Raw genomic sequence first — 21551 nt, forward strand, 5'->3', positions numbered from 1 at the left:
TGATAAATTTCTTATCACTTGTCACTATAACACATTCGCCTTTCGTAATCTTTCTTGGTCTATCCGCAGGTTATCTAGCGTATTGTGTAGTTCCCTCACCATATTCATCAATTCTTTGGTGGGAATTTGGGCTTGATGCCCCAAATGTACATATATTTCATCTTCTCCAATAAGATTGCCTTCTGGAAATTCTGCCATAATGTATTTGTTCCATCGTCAGCAAAATGGAAATCTATAACTTTATCTGTGTAACATAGAAATTACCTATTAGTCACAGTAGAAATCATGTTTGGCCACAATCTTCAGTTTTGGAAATTTAGCTCCGATACCACTTGTCACATCCCCATGACTCTAACTTGTCTCCAAAAAAACAAAAAAAAATTACATGAGTTATGATAATAATCCAAATACTATAAGAACTAAGAGAAACAACCAATAAACTCAAACTTTCATCTTCGTATAACTCTTTACATAATTTTTCTCTCAATCATAATTAATAGTTATGTTTCTCCTACATCAAGAGCTTGTTGTTTTTGTTTTAACTTTTTTTTCTCTACAATAAAATATTCCTACTCTTGCATTATGACACACTATGAATGGTTTTCTTTTCCAACCACACAAAATAACGTATTTATATAACATTGCCTATTCAACAAAAGCATGAACACTTTTAAGTAAATATTTTACCAAAATCAATGTATAGTAAAAAATTATCATCGATCCCACTATACGGCTACCGCATACCATATACACCTCATACCAACTCCATCAGAGTATTATTATTCTGCTAACCCCGAGTAGTTATTCCTTTGTACTTTCTAAAAGGAAGTTTCTTTTGAAATTGGAAGGCCTTGGGTACATATAACATGTGGAATCATTTTATACTCGCGCTCTTATACCATGAGCCCATTTGATAGTTATGAGGTTATAGGAGATTGCACCTAGACCTTATGATAATGAATTCAAATATCAATTTTTTTACCAACTCTCCGGAAACCCCTCGGTTACGCTAGTTGGAAATTTTGAGGTGTCAAATTTAATGGATGAATTAATGGCTCACGATCCAGACCCTCCACTTGTCAATATATACAATCAACGGCTTACGGTTAATCACATGGCCACTGGGTAACTGCTCCAGGTTGTTTTATTCATTTGCATGTCGTCGAGAGAACTACATGCTCTCGCGCGTTAGGCTTTTACAACTGCAGGAAATGAGGCGGTGGTTGGACCTATCCAAGGCACGACTACAAACTCACAGGGATCCTAACCTCGACAATCATGCCTTCCTTCCGCTGTCATGGTATTCCGTGTGTTCTTTTTCAAATATTCCTTCAATTGTTTTCGAGTTAAATCGGATCTAGGGTTCTACTTTTACCTAGAGCGTTTAATTTTCGTTTATTTTCTCTTTGGATGGTCCATGTTCAGGAGCTCACCACACCATCCCCTTTCGCCCCTCATTTGTAGTCACCGCACAACTGGACGCAGGGTAATTTAATTAATTTTTTTTCCTTTCTACCAGGGTTCCTAGCTTCATTTTTCATACCACTTAGAATTTAATTTATTTCCTTTTGTATTAGTTTTTTATTCTATGCAGGTGTTAGCGCGTTGCCCTCTATCTAGGGTTTTATCTCTGTCAAATTTGTTCTTGGCAAATTTACGTTAAAAAAAACTTTCTAATTTCCTTCTTTCCAGGGTTTGAATCTTGTAATGTTTGGTGTTAAATTCTTTCCTGTAACCCTTCTTTTGTTTTTTCAAAAGGTTTCCATGTGCCACCGAGCCGCTGGTACACACCCATTATAAGCCAGTCCAGTCCAATGTTGCGTCCACTCTTTCCAACTTGCACCCTACATGATTTTAAATTAATTTCTGTTAGCACGCGGCGTTTCCCTCTGTCTAGGGTTTTATCTCTGTCAAATTTGTCCTCGGGCAAATTTACGTAAAAAAAAAGCCTTTCTAATTTCCTTTTTTCCAGGGTTCGAATCTTGTGAATGGTTGGTGTTAAATTCTTTCATGTAACCATTCTTTTTTCTTTTATTTTTTCAAGAGGTTTCTTCTGCCACCGAGCCGCTGGAACACAACCATTATAAGTCAGTCCGGTCCAATGTTGTGTCCACTCTTTCCAAGTTGCACCTTACATGATTTTAGATTAATTTCTGAAACCCCTCTTTTGTCTACCAAGTCCCCGCCATTTCTAGATTTTTTGTCCCCGCCATTTCTAGATTTCAAAGAAAAATCGAAACTTACATACTTAGTTTTTGATGAAGTTTTGCTTCTCATTGACGATGGTTTTTACCCATCTCAATGCATTCTGGATTGTTCCAATTATTCCAATGTTATATTATATTTATTTTGAAAAAAAAACATGTAATCGCTCAAGTCGTCATGCCTTTGCATACTTGTATGGGAACAATTATTAAAAATTATAGGTACTAATGTTTATTTTCTGCATGCAGTTCGTACTTCTCCTGTAAGGAGTTTCCTAATTGTTTACTATTCCTAGAATTGTAATCTCAGTGCAGATTCTTACATTTTGTTTTTTAATAAAGATTATATTGAAATGCTCTTCTGCAATTTTCGTCGATTCTCTTTTTTTTTGGGAACGCATCGATAATTAAATGTACACATATATGTTACTTGTTTTACTTTCGGTCAACATGAATCTTTTTCTTTTGAAAATACAAGCTCGTGGCTCTAATTATCTTAGTTATGTCTTTTGTAAATAAAAGATAACACTCCGATAAATACGAGATTATTATTCTACTTTTTGTGCTTACATGATTTCTTTGTCAACAATAGAAATTTGAGTTCAAATACCAGCGTAGGGTTGTCCTTATTTTATTATATTATTTATGGTAAGCAGGAATGGTTCATGTGTGTTTTCAAACGAAAATTTGTTTTTTATTTTTATTTTTCCCAGTTTAAATTCACGATCCTAACCACCCCAGTCCAGAGACCATGCCAAGTAGTTGGCTACAGGCCAATAACAAAGCACAAACCCAGGCATTGAGGCACAAATAACGAGACACAAAGGCATTGAGGCACAAATAACGAGGCACAAACCCAGGCATTGCATTGGATTATATAAGACCCTTCTCTTCCTAAGAAAAATAAGAGAAATAAATCCAACAGCAAGAAAGAATAACTGACTTTTCTTTAACCTTTATTTACCAACCCTAAATAAATCCAACAGCAAGAAAGAATAACTGACTTTTCTTTAACCTTTATTTACCAACCCTTCTTATACTGATAAATGATTCGTTTTGTTTTTCTTTCTAATTCTACTTAACATTCCATTATATGAGACCCTTCTCTTTTTAAGAAAAATAAATCCAACAGCAAGAAAAGCATTGGATTATACAAGACCCTTCTCTTCTTAAGAAAAATAATTTCTTTTGTTTTTCTTTCAAATTCTACTTAACATTTTATTATATATTTAACCTTTATTTACTCTTTAACCTTTATTTACCAACCAAACTGACTTTTCTTTATCCTTTATTTACCAACCCTTCTTATACTAATAAATAATGTTTTTGTTTTTCTTTCTAATTCTACTTAACATTACTTGTAAGCATGAACAGTTAGATTATATATGAGATAACACATATATATTTAGAATTACCTTCTATGAATAGTAAGGGTATATATAAAACCACACACATATTCATAGTTACATTTTTCGACATGAGTAGTGATTGAATTAATCACACTGTATCACTATCTCTATCTTTAAGTTAAGATACTTATCATATAAAACCCCACACACGTATGTATTTATAGTTGTATTTTATAGTTACATTTTTCGGCATGAGTAGTTTAATCACACTGTATCTCTGACCATGTATCACTATCTCTATCTTTGTATCTCTGAACATGTGCCAAGACGACCTTAGGCCTTCCATCCATAAATCGGTTTTGTACCCGACTTCCTCCGAGATCCAACCCTTTTTCAATCAGGACCAGTACTCTGAGGGGTTGAATAAGTCTAATATATTAACCCAAGCAGCACTCTGCTTCTATGGGCTCTTACACCAGTATTTATCTCTCAGGCCTGGAAAACACTACTTTTCTCTCTAATAGTGGCACCTGGAACCCAAGCAGCACTCTGCTTCTATGGGCTCTTGCACCAGTATTTATCTCCCACCTGGAAAACACTACTTTTCTCTCTAATAATGGCACCTGGAACCCAAGCAGCACTCTGCTTCTATGGGCTCTTGCACCAGTATTTATCTCCCACCTCCCACTGGTGGCTTGGAAAACACTACTTTTCTCTTTAATAGTGGCACCTGGAAAACACTATTTTTCTCTCCAATGGTGGCACCAAGATGAGAATACTAATTAATGGCATTTATCTCCAGCCATTAGCCATTAGCATTCTTCTAGACTCATTACACGTTTTCCCGCAGCTTCATGGCATCTCTCCGATGCTTTCTTTTTCTGACTGTTACTTTCCAATTTCTTGGAATGTAACTGACCTCTTCCAACCGTCTTCCCATTGAAAAATGGATTTCAACTCCCCTGAGTAGTCTTGTCACAATCTTTTACCGTCTTCCCACTAAAAAATGGATTTCAGTGGATACCGTCTTCCCATTGAAAAATGGATTTCAACTCTCCTGAGCAGTCTTGTCACAATCTTTTAAGAATATATATATATAGTTAACACTTTTAACATAGTCACTTCGTCCATGTTAACAAATTTAACTTATTCACTTTATGAATATTAACCTATCCCTTTCATAAATGTGCATATATATATATATATATAATTATAATTGCAATCATAGATACAACACATAACTGATTTTATTACTAACTAATCAATCAAAATCCATATGGTATAAATATTCAACTTAAATTATAAAGTTTGGAGTGTTTTTTACGAGGAACGTTACAAATATGGACTTAAAACACACTATTGCAACTCATTCGCCAAATGCACAACTCTGGAATTTAGATGAAACGCCAGCAAGTAGCTCTCTCAATCTTTCTCTTCTTTTTTAAGTTTGGAGTCCTTTTACGAGGAACATTACAAATATAGACTCAACTTAAAGTATAAAGTTTGGAGTTTTTTTACGAGGAACATTACAAATATGGACTTAAAACACACTATTGCAACTCATTCACCAAATGCACAACTCTGGAATTTAGATGAAACGTCAGCAAGTAGCCCTCTCAATCTTTCTCTTTAGTTTGGAGTCTTTTGACGAGGAACATTACAAATATGACTCTCTCTCTTCTTTTTTAAGTTTGGAGTCTTTTTACGAGGAATGTTACAAATATAGAGACTTAAAACACACTAGTGCAACTCATTCACTAAGTGCACACTAGTGCAACTCATTCACAACTTTGGAATTTAGATGGAACGTCGAGGAACATCACAAATATAGTCTTAAAAAATACTAGTGCAACTTATTCACTAAATGCACAACTCTAGAATTTAGATGAAACACCATCCTTTTCCAGGTCAAGCTACTAAGGCTACTTAAAAGAACATACATGCACACTCATGATAAACAAAATTGTGGCTACTTAAAGAAACATACATGCACACTCATGATAAACAAAATTGTAAACATAACAGCTAAAATAACCCTACACTAAGTCCCAGCCTTCTAAAACAAAAGCCAACTAAAATTGAGAGAACACAACAATTATAAAAAATCATAACACCCACCATATCAACCGTTAGACCAAAAAAACAGAAACCATATAAAAAATTTAGAGCACACATCAATTATAAAGAATCACACACAAGAATTAAAAGGACACCCAAAAGTAGATTGTAGATTGTGAAATCATGTCAGAGGATTTAACGCGACATCAGTTATGTCACTCATAATAAAGGAAACTCTTCAATTACATATTTGGTGAAGAATTCCAGAAGCCACTTACAAAATGAACAAACATTTCCAAATATTTGTAAATATAGTTTCATATATACACTTTTCACATTTGTTTGGACAAAAGCATGCTTTTGCAAAATTCATTTTATTTTTTATTTTTTTAAATACAATTAATATTTCAATAAAGCAGAGATAAATTCATTTTTTTATAATGCAAAGTAATATAATAAATATGTAATGAATATGTATGCACATGTAAGAAATTGTTTAAACTTGAAAACTTCAATCAATTCTATTATCTAAATATTCAATATTTGGAGAAAAATAGGATACTTATTAAACATAAAATAGAAGAATGGTCGGATTGTCATAAAAACACTAGAGCTCGTTATTGCAAAGGAAATAAAAGTAGGTACATTTGGTACATTTTATTATATGATCTCTATCTCTAAAACCTTTGGAAAATATATATGTTTTTAGTATATATATATATTTTATTATATGATCTTTATCTCTAAAACCTTTGGAAAATATATATGTTTTTAGCATATATATATAAAAGGTATTAGGGTAACTAAAAAGTCTATGATAAAAGATAGTGTGGTTAGAATTCAATGAAGCAAAATATGGTATGGTGGTAGTGTGGTTAGAGTTCAATGAAGCAAAATATGGTATGGTGGTTAGTTTTAGATTGTTTAATAAATATTCACTATCTCTAATAATTTATTTGCAGACAATAAACATTAAAGGTATTAGGGGACCTGAAAGTTATGGTTAAAGATAGTGTGTTTCGAATTTAATGAAGAAAAATATGATATCTTATTTAGCATTACATTGTTTAATAAATTTAAAATTAAGCAAAGTTTTTCGATAGAATTCACATAAGAGATTGTTTCGCCGATGCGTTTTGAACCAACAAGTGTTTCGATCATCAGGACTAGATGATGAAGAGGTAGACCATGGCATAGGCTTAAATAGAAGGGAAGAGTCTCTACATCGTTTTAGAAAAGCTAGATCTGTCTTCAACTTGGAAACCCTTACGCGAGACCATTCAAAGTGATGAACTTTAATAGCAGTGGCCCTTCCGTATAGGGTAGTAATTTATGTATTCGAGCTTTTGTGATCCATAATAAATTAAGCAAAGTCTTTCCAAGTTAAAGACAAATATGGCTTTTCTAAAACGATGTAGAGACTCTTTCCCTTCTATTTATAAGCCTATGCCATGGTCTGCCTCTTCATCTGGTCTTGATAATGAACCACACTTGTTGGTTATAAATGTGTCGGCCAAAAAATTCTCTTATGTGATTTCTATCGAAAGACTTTACTTAATTCATTATGGATGACAAAAGCTTGAATACAAAAATTACTACCCTATACGGAAGGGCCACTGTTATTAAAGGTCATCACTTTGAACGGTCTCGCGTAAGGGTTTCTAAGTTGAAGATAGATTTGGCTTTTATAAAATGATGTAGAGACTCTTCCCTTCTATTGAAGCCTATGCTATGGTCTACCTCTCCATCTGGTCCTGATGATGAACCACGCTTGTTGGTTTGAAACACGTCTGCCAAAAAATTCTCTTATGTGATTTCTACCGAAAGACTTTGCTTAATTCATTATGGACCACGGAAAATTGAATACATAAATTACTACCCTATACGGAAGGGCCACTGCTATTAAAGTTCATCACTTTGAACGGTCTCACATAAGGGTTTCCAAGTTGAAGACAGATCTGGCTTTTCTAAAACGATGTAGAGACTCTTCTCTTCTATTTAAGCCTATACCATGGTCTGCCTCTTCATCTGGTCTTAATGATGAATCACACTTGTTGGTTCGAAACGCGTCGGTCAAAAAATTCTCTTATGTAATTTCTACCGAAAGACTTTGCTTAATTCATTATGGAACATAGAAGCTTGAATACAGAAATTACCTCTACGGAAAGGAGCTTGAATACAGAAATTACTACCTCCATGGAAGGGCCATTGCTATTAAAGTTCATCACTTGGAATGGTCTCGCATAAGGGTTTCGAGAGAGAATCTTCCCTTATATTTAAGCCTATGCCATGGTCCGAGTCTTCATATGGTCCTGATCATGAACCACACTTGTTGGTTCGAAATGCATCGGCCAAAAAATTCTCTTATGTGATTTCTACCAAAAGACTTTGCTTAATTCATTATGGATCACAGAAGCTTGAATACAAAAATTTAAAATTATATGTAATGTTTAATAAACTTGAATTTTAAGTAAAATGTTTTGTTTGAATTTAAGATTTTGTGATCCATAACTTGTTAATTCATGAAGATTTTCGAAAAAAATCACATTGCCAATATTTGGTTTCGAACCAGCGAGAACCAGCGAGTCTGAGAAGGAGGTTCAATAGGAAAATAGGTGGTTCAATAGGAAAATAGGTCAACCTAATGGCTAGAGAAAAAAGGCTAAATTTGAGGAAGGTAGGGAAATTATATTGTTTATTAAATTTATTTATATATTATTAAGCAACTAATTCCTTTAAATTTATTCAATTAATTAATTAATTAATTCATTCCTTTATTTAATTATTTATTGTTCTTATTTAATTGTTTATTTGGTATTGATTTGGAAAAATAATAAGGATTAAAAACTGAAAAAGAAATATATATATATATATATATATATATATAACTAGAAATTAAATGGCAAAGGTAAAATATATATATATATATATATATATATATATATATATATATATATATATATATATTTACCTTTGCTGTTTAATTTCTAGTTTATATATATATATATATATATATATATATATATAATTTTTAACAAGGTAATGAAAATAAAAAGAAAAAGTATTTTTAAAAAAAAATTAAAAATAAAAAATAATAATGATGATGATGATGATAGTAAAAGCGATAAATAAACAAATACTAATAATGTATACATAAATAATGTTACTAATGAAAATTAATAAATAAATAAACCGAGAAGCTAAACCTCTTTCAGGAAGAATAAAAAAGGGGGGGAAGAGAACAGAAAAATGAAAAAGCCCAGACAAAGAGGAGAAAAACTACGAGGATTTTCCAACTGTCATCTCTATTAATATTATTAGAAGACCTCTCAATTTCAATGGCTTCCCTAAACTTACGGTGATGAAAATGAGAGATCTTTGCGACGACCTTAGCCTCCTCAATGCAAATATGATGTTTGGTCTTCGTTGCATGTTCTGCCAAAGTAGAAGATTTGGTACTCCCATGTTTGATATTTGCAGCGTGTTCTTTAATCCTTTGGTTAATAGATCGACATGTTTCACCAATGTATGAGGTCCCACATGAACACGGGATAACATAAGCACCTTTCAAATCCATAGGATTCACTTGGTCTTTAACAGACCTTAGGGAGCTTTTAATGGTGTTGAGGGGTTTAAAGGTTGAGGAAACATTATGCTTCTTCAGGGTTCTCGCAATCTTATCAGTGGTCCCTTGGATGAAGGGGAGGTGAACTCTTGTACGATGATGAATAGTGTTAGTTTTAACCTTAGGACCCTTATTAACTTTGAGGAAAGCTTTAACACCCTGTTGCCTACTATAACCATTTTGGACAAAGACATTAAGGAGATGAGACTTTTCATTAGAAAGGTGGTCTTCATATGAAATCCTAGAGCACGAGTGGCTAACATGTTGAGAACACTTATCTTTTGAGCTGGAAAATGATGGGAACTTGCATGAAGATACTACTCAGAATGAGTCTTTTTACGATACACCTGATGGGAGAAAGATCCATCAACTTTCCTTGAAATGAGGACATTAAGGAAAGGAAGGCAACCCTCAACTTCTCACTCCATGGTGAACTTTATGGAGTCAGGATGATTATTAAGATGCTCAAAAAAACGATCTAACTTATCAGGCCCGTGTTGCCATATGGAGCATCATCAACAAATCTTTTCCAAATCTTAGGTTTAAAAGCAGCTGAAGATAAGAATTTGGATTCAAAGTCTTTGGATTCAAAGTCTTCCATGAACAGATTTGCAACAATGGGGGACAGGGGAAAACCCATGGCCACCCCACAGGTTTGTTCATAGAACTCACCTTCAAAATAGGGAAAGGTAGTAGTGAGGAAAATCTCAACTAATCTTGTTGTGTCAGGATCAGTAAGGCGAAAAATGACATCATGGGCATCTTTGAAGGAGACGCAAGTGTACAGGGAAACAACATCAAAACTGAGAATACTGTCTCCAAGATCAAATTTCATATCCTGTAATTCACTAAGAAATGAGACAAAGTCTTTGACAAAGGACTTCGTCTGACCCACCAGGGGTTTAAGCTTCATGGCTAAATATTTAGCTAAAAGATAGGTAGGCCCTCCGATGGTGTTGACAATGGATCTAAGGGGGACCCTTTCTTTGTGACTTTTAGGGAGCCCATAGATCTTGGTAGTGATAGGATTACTCTCAATAAGCTTATGGCTAAAGAATTTAAGAGAGCCACTGGATTTTATAGCAAGATCAACCGATCTAGAAATATTTTTCAAAGGATTCTTGTCAAGTTTTCTGTAGCTTCTGCTATTGATTAGGGGATCCAGCGTCTTCTTACTATAATATTCTTTATCAAGGATGACAATAGTGCCACCTTTGTTTGTTTTTAAAGTGACGATGTCTGGGTTCCTATTAGGGCTTCGAACTCATCCTTGCTGATGTTATGCTTAGAGGGCTTTGCTTTCCTAAGGATAACAACACAGTCTTGCCAAATAATATATTTAATATTATCAGGTAAGCCCTTTATCCCATATTTTACATCGCACATAATATCAGCCATCGGAATTTTCTTGGGAGCAAGGGAAAAATTTAATCCCTTCTCTAAAATTCTAAAGACCGAAGGAGGAAAAGAAAAACTCAATAAATTAACTACTTTATTATTAGGATGATTAATATAGTATCACTGAATTGAATAAATTTAAACAAATTAAATAATTCTCTAGCCTAGTCAAATATAGCCCCATTTGGTTAATAATATATAAATAAATTAAATAAACTAATTAATAAACAATATAATTTTCCCTCCTTGGTCAAATTTAGTTGTTTTCCTCTAGTAATTAGGATGACCTATTTTCCTATTTAACCTCCTTCTAGGATCTGTCTCTTCATCTTATCATCTTATCTTGAAGACGAACAATCTTGTCTTGAAGACGAACCACGTCTCTTCATCTTATATTGAAGACGAATAATCTTGTCTTGAAGACGAACCACGCGCCCGGCGACCAAATATTGGCAATGTGATTTTTTCCGAAAATCTTCATGAATTAACAAGTAAATGTTTATTATGGTTAAAATTAAATTAAAATTTTAAATAATAATAATCCATTATAAATGTATTATAATATTTTTTATGTTAATATAATAATAAAAACATTAAATTAATATTTAAATTTAGTTTCTTTATATTTATTTTATTAAAATAATCCACTATAATGTTTTTTATTTTTTATTTTAATATAATAATAAAAGCATTAAATTAATATTTAAATTTTGTTTATTATATTTATTTTATTAAAATAATCCATTTTATATATAGTACTAATTTAAAAGGTTTAGTAATATATAATACGAACATTAATTAAATAAAATAAAATATTATATATATAATAATAATTTTAAAATATATAAAACACTCACGTTAAAAGTTATTCATGCTACAATTTTTTTAACACAATTTTATTATTAAAAGGGTAATGTAAAAAATAATAATGAGGAATATAAAATTTTCTAAAAGTGAAAAAAAAACCAACAAAAAAAATTAATAAATCAGGGCATCAATTTGTTAAGTCAAAATTCTAGTTGGTTAAAGAAAATGGCACGTGGTGCATATGTCTTTTTGAATGAATCCAATTTTCAAAACAGGTAGAAAGGAGAATTAAAAAATAAATTGAAATAAAATATCATAATTATAAGGGTTGAAAATGTTAAAATGTAATTAATAATTAAAATAGATAAATTAAAATTTTAATAAAAGTAATATAATCTTATTTTTTAATTTCAAATATAATCTTTAAATAGATTATATATTCGTTTTCTGATAAGTAAGAGACGAACCTTCTATTAATCTAGGCAACAAAGAGCCCCAGACAGCAGGGGCGACAAAACCATGAACTAAAGCAATCAACAACCTTACTGGTCCAGACGGGGTACTTACTGCCTTCTACAAAATGATCCGTTTGCAACAATACAGGAGGTCATTTAACAAAATAGGTTCGAAACCCTTAAGCAACTGGCAAGAACCAAACCATGCCTATGAGTAAATAGCCCCGACCCATCAGCGAACAAGCAACAAGCCCTGATCCATCCGAGCTGTCGAAAACAGAGTCCCGATCCAATGGCCAACATGGATATCGCGCAGACAAGAAGCAAGGAAGTTAACTACGCGATGAGAGCGGTTTTCTCTCACCTATCTTTGCCACGTGTTACCCCCTAAATGGAATTGCATGCATCTGCCCCCAAACCTAATACCACCCATGCCCCGCGTGATCTACCACTTGTGGTTTTTGTGTTTTATGTTCACGGTATCGCTGTAAGTTAGGGGCCCACAGTGGGACCCAAAGTGGAGCCCATTATCCCGAGCACCCGAACTCGAAATCAACTCTAGAATGGGTCCAGAAGGCCAAATCAGCTCCGTGACCCTAAGACAAACAACCTGACCAATCCCAGCCATCGAAACCAATGTCCCAATCCAACGACCATCGAGGACATTGCACTGCCTAAAAGCTCGAGGGTTAATCACGTGATGAGAGTGGTTTCCCTCGCTTCGCATTGCCACGTGGTGTCCTCTGAGTGGAATCGCGCACATTTTCCAAAATATCAAATACCATCTGAGTCCCACGCGATAAACCATTTATGGTTTTGAGTCAATGGTTTTGCGGAGAAAACAGCCCGCTCATTGGCCAAACACGGAACGTCCAGCCCATTCCACCAGTCTTTCTGAGCCTTCCGTCTATAGTCGCCAACAGAAAACCGCTGAGCCAAAATCACACAGACAGCCTGATCTGTGTCTGTGTCCATCTCGTGACCTTCGTCATTCATCCGAAAGTAAACATAATTGTGGAAAGCTGCCATAGACGTAGACAAATTATGTTATACCATTCTCATCCCTGTCTCCTAACTCCCTTTGTTCAGTTCTGTTCAACCACAGATCCCAATCATTGGTTGCCAGGCATAGACACTCTTCTCTCAGTTTACCTACAGGTCCCTGTTCCCAAGCATGCCGAGAATCCTTGTTCTTATTAACCACCCTTTCGTTGGCCAACCGATCCGCAAGCATGTTTGCCTTCCGTCTTACATGAAAAAATCTTATCGTTTTAAGAGTTTGCAGATGAGAGTGTATGCGATGAAAAATCTGCATAAGCTTCTAGTGCTTTGACACTTTATCCGACGAAGTTCCATTTTGAATCTTCTTCGTTGTTTTGATGGTCAGTTTTGAATTTGCTTCAATTATAACATTCTGTAATTAGCTTCCACCATGATCTCTAAGCATTGTTCCAAGGCCAGAAGTTCAGCCATGTTATTAGTGCCCTTTTCCAAGTGGCCATGGAAGATAAATTTTATATGCCCCTGTTGATCTCGCATAGCACCCCCAAAGCCCACTTCCCCTGGATTACCTTTAGAAGCTCCATCAATGTTTACTTTGAGGAAGCCCTGTGGAGGGGGTTGCCAACTACTAGCCCCTGAGCTTATTGTTCTTACTTCCTTACGAGTTCCTTGAGGAATTATGGATTGTAGACCGAAATTGAGAAGAATGATCTCATCGTGAGGTAGAGGAGGGTTAGTGGGAATTGACCTTAAAAGGCTTTTGACCGTTTCTTTGAGCTGGTTCATGATCTGATTGATTATGTGTTGTGGCTCACTGGCTTTGTTTTTGAATATTCTTTTGTTGCGTTCTTTCCAAACATTCCAAATGACAAAGCCTGGAACTAGCATCCAAGCTTTGTTGATGATTTCATTCTTTGAGAAGTTATTCCTCTAGTTTTTCAAAGTGTTGGAGATATTATGATTGTCCCTGTCGGTTTGTCGGAAGCTTGAGGCCACCTAGTTCCATACCCTGGCAGAAAAATGGTAGAGCTTGCGCAGGTGCTCAATCGTTTCCTCATGTGAGCCGCAAAGGTGACATTTGGAAGGTCCTATGAAGCCTTTCTTAAGGAGTTTTTCCTAAGTTAATATCTTTCTTTGGTACACTAACCAGATAAATATCTTTATTTTCATCCAGTGAGAGGTTTGCCAAAGCTTCTTCTAGCCTATATTAGTATTGACAAAGTTAAAGCCTGTTATTGCCTTTTTTGCCTGTTTGAGGTTAAAGTTTCCTTCATTATTCTTCCCCCATCTTAATTGGTTGGGTGAGGATGAGACCAGAATCCGTCTCTGCTCTAAGTCCATGGTGGGAGCATCTGCCATATCCTTTAAAGGACTTTCATTACTGTAATTTAGATCCTTCCATTTCCTCCATTTTCCATTATTACCTCCCTGGTCCCAGAAATCTTGTACCAAGAAGAGATCTTTGTTGTCTGTGTCTCTCTTGAGAGCTTCCCAGTCATTCCTGTTTAAGATGGGTTCCTGTTGCCAACTATCCTCTCAGAAACGAGCCCAGTCCCCTGCTCGGAATTCCCAGAAGCAGTGTTGTTGAACAGTGCTTTTGTTCTCCCAAGCAAGGTTCCAACTGTGTGACCCCCTAATTTGTCCTGACATTCTAATGTGATCCTTTTCCTACCAGTGTTTGGCGTACTTTTGTTTCCAAATATTGGCCCATGGGGCATTTGGCTCCTTAATCCATCGCCACTACAGTTTAGCTCCCGAAGCTTTGCTTAGAGTCTCCGAATCATGCAGCGCCAAGCCACCATGGCTTTTAGGCTTGCAGAGCTTGTCCCAGGCAACTAACGGCCACTTTTTATTTTCTTAACCCTCTGCCCCACAGAAATTCCTTTTGAATGTTCCTTATCTGCTGCTTGATACATTGAGGAGCAGGGATGGCTACAAACATGAAGATGGGAATGGCTTGCAATACCGCCTGAGTGAACACAAGTCACCCTGCTAAGTTTGGAGCTCTGTATGTCCATTTACTGATTTTGTCCTGAAGTTTATTCAAAATAGGTTCCCATATTTTCTTGCTTAGAGGGTTATCAGTAATGGGAATGCCAAGATATTTGGAAGGTCGATGTTCCCTTTGAAAACCAAGAATCATGGTAATGTTTCTCTATATAGCAATATCAGTGTTAAAGAAAAAAACTTCGGACTTGTTTTGGCTTACCTCTGTACCTGCGGCCATAGCAAAGTCATCCAAGATTTCTTTGGTTGCCCTTGCCTCTCTAACTGTGGGTATACCCTGCAACATAGTATCATCCACAAATTGTTGATGAGTGTTAGCCTTTCCATCCGGGGTGAGCCTGATCCCCTAAATTCGACCTTCAACATTTGCCATTTTGATTGCCCTACCTAGCCCTTCCATCATGAGGACAAAGAGGAAAGGTGAGAGCGGATCTCATTGCCTGAGCCCTCTGGAAGGTGCGAAAGTTTTTGGAGCTCCATTGAGCAGAATGGAAAAGCTGGTCGTGGTGACTAGTGCCATAATCCATCTTATCTAGTTTCGGTCAAATCCATAGGCTTTAAGAATAGCTCTTATATAAGACCAGCTGAGTTTATCATAGGCTTTCTCAAGGTCCAACTGAATTATCATCCCTGCTTGCTTGTTGCTTTTAAGTGAGTGTACCACCTCATATGCTTGGATGATGTTATTGAGAATTTGTATGCGCTCCACATAGCCTGTTTGCTCTTCTGAGATGAGGGTAGGCAGCAAGGGCTTGAGTCTATTGGCTATCACTTTGGAGATGATTTTAAACACCACATTACATAAGGCTATTGGCCTGAATCCATCCGGAGTCATAGCATTTTCCTTTTTGGGGATTAAAGCTATGAAGGAAACATTAAGTGCTTTCATAACCTTTTTATTTCTTTTTGAGTCTTTCACAACCTCAAGGATATCCTATTTGACTGTATTCCACCAGGCTTTGAAGAAATCAACATTAAAACCATCCAGTCCTCGTGCTTTTCCACTTTTCATTTCCTTGATCACCTCACTGACCTCCTCTTCCGAGACCGGCCGGTTGAGATTATGGTTGTCCTCTCTGGTGACCAACTTGGGAATGTACTGTGTGAACTGAGAAATGTACCTATATCTATCCTCCATAGGCTCCTTTGCAATGTTAAAAAAGTGTTTAACTAGGTTCAATTCCATATCCTTGTGAGAGACCAGTTCAATACCCTGAGAATCCTTAATTTTTGTGATTCTATTATGCGCCCTGTGGGCCATAGTGGATTTGTGGAAGAGCTTGGTATTTCTTTCTCCCTCTTTAATCCATTGAATCCTGGAATTCTGTCTCCAGAAAGTTTCCTCTTATGGGCAACGATCCTCCCATTCTCCCTGCAAAGTGTTAGTTTTTGCCTTTCCTCATTGAATCCCTCTGAGATATTGATCTGATTGACTTCCTGGAGTTTTTGCTCAGTTTCAATTCTGGCCTTGATGATATCTCCAAATTCTTCTTTGTTCCAATTCTTGAGTTTGAATTTAATGTATTTCAGTCTTTGTTGAAGCATGTACATCTTAGTACCCTGAATGTTCAAATCCTCCTTCCACCAATTGTCAATGTTGCTGGTAAAATTGGGGTGCGAAAGCCAGGCATTTTCGAATTTGAAAGGCCTATTTCTCGGAGTGCTCATAAAGGTAGCTTCTAGCTGAACTGGCCAATGATTCGAACCTCCAAAGGGCAGAATGGACATTGTGATGGTTGGTCCTGTTAGGAGGAGATCCTCAGAAACAATAAATCTATCAAGTTTTGACGCCACTTGGGATGCCCCTCCCCTTCTATTGTTCCAAGTGAAGGTTCCATTTATTGTCTTTGTATTTGCTAGTCCCATGTTCATGATGAAATCCTGGAAAGCTTCAGAATCTCTGCCTAGCTGTCTAGTGACTCCTTTTTTTTTCTGAAAGAGAACTTATCACATTGAAATCCCCTGCAACTATCCAAGGAATATTGGGATGTCGTGCTCTGAGACCTTCCAGGGAGGCAAGAAGCTTGAGTTTATCTGCTTGCTTTTGAGATCCATAAACATTTGTTATCATGTAAGTCTCTTTGTCACCTAAAGGAGTACACACCAAAGAAATATAGTTCCTGGATGTTTCAGCATCAAAGATTCCAAATTTCTGTGGATCCCACAGCGTGAGAATCCCACCTGCAGAGTTATTGGATTTAACTTCTAAATACTCATACTAGATTAACCACATATTGTGAATTTCTCTTAATTTTTCCATTGAGCATTTGGTTTCCTGAATAAAGACCATGTCTAGTTTTTCTTCTTTTATTCTGTTACTTAGATTTCTCTATTTCTTTCTACTTCCTAAACCTCTAATATTCCAAGTTGTGAGCTTCATTAAGAAAGGTTGGTAAAGGAATAGCTGGTAAGATCTTTCATCTTACCTGAGTTAATCAGTAGTTTCCCACATTCATTTAACAGTTCATTATGTATTTTTCTTCCTCTTTTCCTCCCTGGGTTCTTTGGAGATTGTGTCTGTGGGTTCTCCATCATTCTTACCCCACTTTGCTCTTGGCTTTCATGGTTTCTTTTGAGACCGGTTCCCTTCGATTGTGCCCTCCATAAATAAAGTTGTTGGACTCTATCATAGTCTTCTTTAGGCAATGATTCCACTCCTTTATTCTTTCCTTGTTCCAGAAAATGTTCTAGATCTAGATTTTCCCTATCTAGAATCTCCTGTAGTTCTTGGTCCTCCGTTCCTGCCTCACTTGGAGTCATCTCCTGGTCCTTGCTGATCTCCATGCCGCTTTGCATTTCCTCCGTCTGCTGGTTATTTGTTGGGATGTCCTCCATTTCAGCTTCCATGTCTTGCTCCTTAAGTGCATTCTCCGTGTCCTGGACTGTCTCCACACTCTCCTCCACTTCCTCTAGGATTTTGAAACTATTGTGTTTCATTTGTCTGTCTTCACTAGTCTTCTTGTGTGATCGTTTACCCCCTTTCCCTTTGCCCCCAACCTTGGTAAAACCCTCATGATCTCTGTCCGCAGAGGTTTTCCCATTGCCTTCCATATTGATTGTTGGGCAGTCTCTGAATAGGTGGCTGTGTTCATGACATTTGCGGCATCTGAATGGTATGTGCTCATAGTCCACCGTTTGCACCCATTCTTCATCATATACCTCTAAAATTATTGCTTCCGGAAGAGCTCCAGATAGATCCATTTCCACACATATTCGGGCGAAGGAGGTATATTTACCTTTTAGAGTTGCCTTTGATATCTTCAGAAAATTCCCCAGCTTGTTGCCTATGGTTTTCAAGGATTTTGGTTGCCAGTAATCTAAGCGTAGTGAGTATAGTCTGATCCAAACCGGTACTGATGTAAATGTTTCACGTTCTGGAACAAAATTCATCATCCATGGCTGCATGCAGAGTCCTGTCACAGCAGAGAAGTAAGGCCCCCCCTCAAATACTCTATCTTTGTCCTCTAGGCTCGCGAACACCACCGTGAAGAAGCCCTTGGAACCCAGATGTAAATGTATTTCTCCCTTTGGCTTCCAATGACTCCTGATCCAGATGTATAATGCCCTCTCTGTTGGCCATAACCCTATGAACTTGCAAATGATCGCATATTCTTTCATGTGGTCCCTGTGCACTTGAATCGTCGAATCACTCAATATGACTCGGGGGCTGATGCTTGATTTGGGTTTGCAGACTCTCGTAGTTTTCATGGGAGGCATTTTCCTGCTGCTACCTCCCTTCTCCTTGTCTTTACTTGTTTCTTGTTGCTTTCCTCCCTGATCCTAGATTTCGTTTCTTCCCACTATTTCCTTGCCTCTTGCTTCTGAAATCTTTTCCAACGGTTTTTTGAAATACTTTCCTCCTGCTTCCTTGCCTCCCTTTGTGACTGCGTGACCGTAGGAGGGAGCGGCGCTCCCCCCTGCGCGTCCCGCCATGGAACCCTAATGCAAAACTTGGCGCCAATGTCAAAACTCAATCAAGTTTCAGAGCTCAAAACCCTAAACCTCCATCCACCGATTCCTTAAATAGATTATATATTCATTAATAATAATAAAAAGATATAATTTTTGAGTAATTGTTTTTTAAGGAATTTGACACTATTAAAAAAGATAATATAAAAATTTAAACTCAATCCCAAAATCAAACATTTTAATGAAACATTGAAAGAGATTATGTAATATGTCTATCCATATTATCCACTAGCATTGCATCTTATATTCATATTTTGGGCACACTCCAATTTTATTTAATCACGGGAGTCATGTTCATTGTACAATTCATTAGAAAAGAAGAATTTGTAATATTCATATACAACTTGAGTGGGCCTGATGGTTAAGAGCATGTGTTTCCTCGTAAGAGGTCATAGGTTGAAAAAGAGAGGGGGGTAGAGTATGTATGCCTTCATAGACTTAGCAGTCAAATCGCTGCGTGAAGGTGGGTCCCTTGTCCCACAAACAAGGGGGTCTCATACACCAATTTGGTGTCTGGCTTGACTGTGACCTTAAAATTGGGTAGTAATAATAATAATAATAAATTTTGAGGCATCTGTCTATACTATAAAAGCATGAAAAGACCCTGCTTGTTTTTTAGACAAGTTAGAGCATGAAAATCTAACATGATTGCATCCAAAGGTTAATCTATATTAACATGTTTATGATTTGGAATTTCTCGAGACCTATAGAAACACAAAACTAAAGGAAATTACTCATCAAGACCATAGGGATGTTATTTCTATTGAAGATACAAATTGTTCTCTTTCACTCTCAAACCATGTGAAAATGCATTCTAAAGAGGGATGTTAGAGAATAATCCATAATATGTAAGTTTGATGATAATAAAAATTATGTTAATTCCTCCTTAACTTTCTTAAGAATCACATCCAAATTTAAAAATGGTGTTTTAAGCAGTAACTCATCACCTTCATCTCGAGCTTGGGATGAGGTAGGGGAAAGAATGCTATGGGGGATTCTCAAAATATTTGCAAAGTATCATCACACTAATGTCAATGTTGCTAGAAACAAGAAAAGTGAAACATTGTGTTAGATAAAGATACATGGAATCAAGAGAAGAGGAATGATCATGTTAGGGAATAGAGGAGTTGGGATTTCATGATATTATATATTGAATTAACATAACCACAAATATCATTTTTGTAATCAATACTAGGTTTTATGATGTTGACAATGTTTGTTTTTTGCAAGTTTATATCTAAACTTAATTAAGAACATAGAAATTAGAAAATTTCATTGAGTTTAATATATTTTGTAATCTCTAACATAATCATAATCATTAAATAATTATATGTGAAACAAAGAAGAACTATGTATTATGTTTATGACAATTTTGACCAAACTTGTACAAGATTCATGGATTGATGAGGGACTTACATTCTATTCTTAATTATGTTCCTTGTTCCCATTATATATTGGTTCAATGGGGATTCCATGAATTACATACTAAGTTGTTGAGAGACCTACCAATGTGATAACAATTCTATAACTATGCCATATTTCTTAACACGTAAAGACATATCATTACGAATGCAATAAAATAACTACAAATCAATATGCTTGATACTATTAGTGACATGGAATATGCGAAAATAAAAAACTATATATGATATAATTCCCCTAAGTCTATTCACCATCTATTGTTTTTTGTTCAAAATTGATATTCAACAATTATTTAGTAATTAATCTTTACTAATAAGATCCCAATGTCATCACAGTTTACACCCATACCCTATGAAAAATTTTGATATTTTACAAAGCATGAGTGAAGAAAATATCATAAAGGAAATGACAATATCGTGAGAGTCAAAGAAAGGGTAACAAAGAAAATGGCATTATGGTGAGTGTAGGATTCAAAAACACGAGATATGTAAATTAAATGTGATGTCAATTCTCATATTGACAAGAATCTAAAATGCTCATAACACATGAATCCAAGTAGGGATTCACAAAGATAATTTTCCTAAGCTTCTTTGAGAAGCTTTCATTGAGTGACTCATAAAATAGTTCATAAATCAATACGATGATAGGATATTTATCTCTATGTGAGCTATTTGATTGATTTATTGCTATAGTGGAAGTGTTTTTTTGTTGACTAGTAGAATTATCCTATACTGCAATAAATTTTCTCATCGAGTGAAATGGCTCCATATCCAACTTATGAAATTTCATGGAGCACAATATTTTCTATCACCATCCTAAAAGGCAACACCAAAATGTGATTCTACACAAACATAATTATGCCCTCTTCTCTACCTTCATTCAGAGCTACAAATTTCATCAAATTTGTGTCTTCTTTTTGCATTTTTTTCTCTCTTGTCCATCTCCTGGCATGGAAAATTTCCACTTTAACAATATCATTTTTCTTCATGAGTGTACTTTCTTCCCCATGTGCAAAATGCAACCATTTCATGTATTTGCAATCAAAATGTAACAAATATTAAGGGAATTAATATATCTCATATATAACTCCTTGTGATAGAATCCTCTTCCATCAAAACATTTTACTACATTTTCATCATTTTCATGTGTTATACATTAACTTTTGATGTGTGAATTACACACCATTTCTCCTCACTCAAATATTTTTACTGTCCTCTTTATCTTCTCTGCTAGCATAAATCTCACTAATGGCTCT

The sequence above is a fragment of the Pinus tabuliformis genome, chromosome 2_1 (assembly GCF_031772625.1).
Source record: "Pinus tabuliformis cultivar Carrire ecotype Pingquan chromosome 2_1, CPIR1, whole genome shotgun sequence".
NCBI lineage: Eukaryota > Viridiplantae > Streptophyta > Pinopsida > Pinales > Pinaceae > Pinus > Pinus tabuliformis.